Genomic DNA, 240 nt, shown 5'->3' with positions numbered 1-240 from the left:
TATTAATTTCATAATTTTAGGGCGAAAAATCGAAAATTTATTATTCAATTGATTTCCGATTAACATGGATTCAAGTCTAGGTCATAAAAATTTAAAATTTATCATAAATTTACAATTTTTATGGTGGTTTTTAATCATAGGTATCTAATTAAATTATAATTAATTATGAAAATCAAATTAATTCTAAATTATTCTAATTTTCAACAAATTAATCATAATTACAAATTAGATTGCATAATT

This window comes from Ipomoea triloba, chromosome 16, assembly GCF_003576645.1.
Source record: "Ipomoea triloba cultivar NCNSP0323 chromosome 16, ASM357664v1".
Classification (NCBI taxonomy): domain Eukaryota; kingdom Viridiplantae; phylum Streptophyta; class Magnoliopsida; order Solanales; family Convolvulaceae; genus Ipomoea; species Ipomoea triloba.
The sequence above is the reverse complement of the archived record's forward strand: the minus strand, read 5'-3'. Positions refer to the sequence as shown.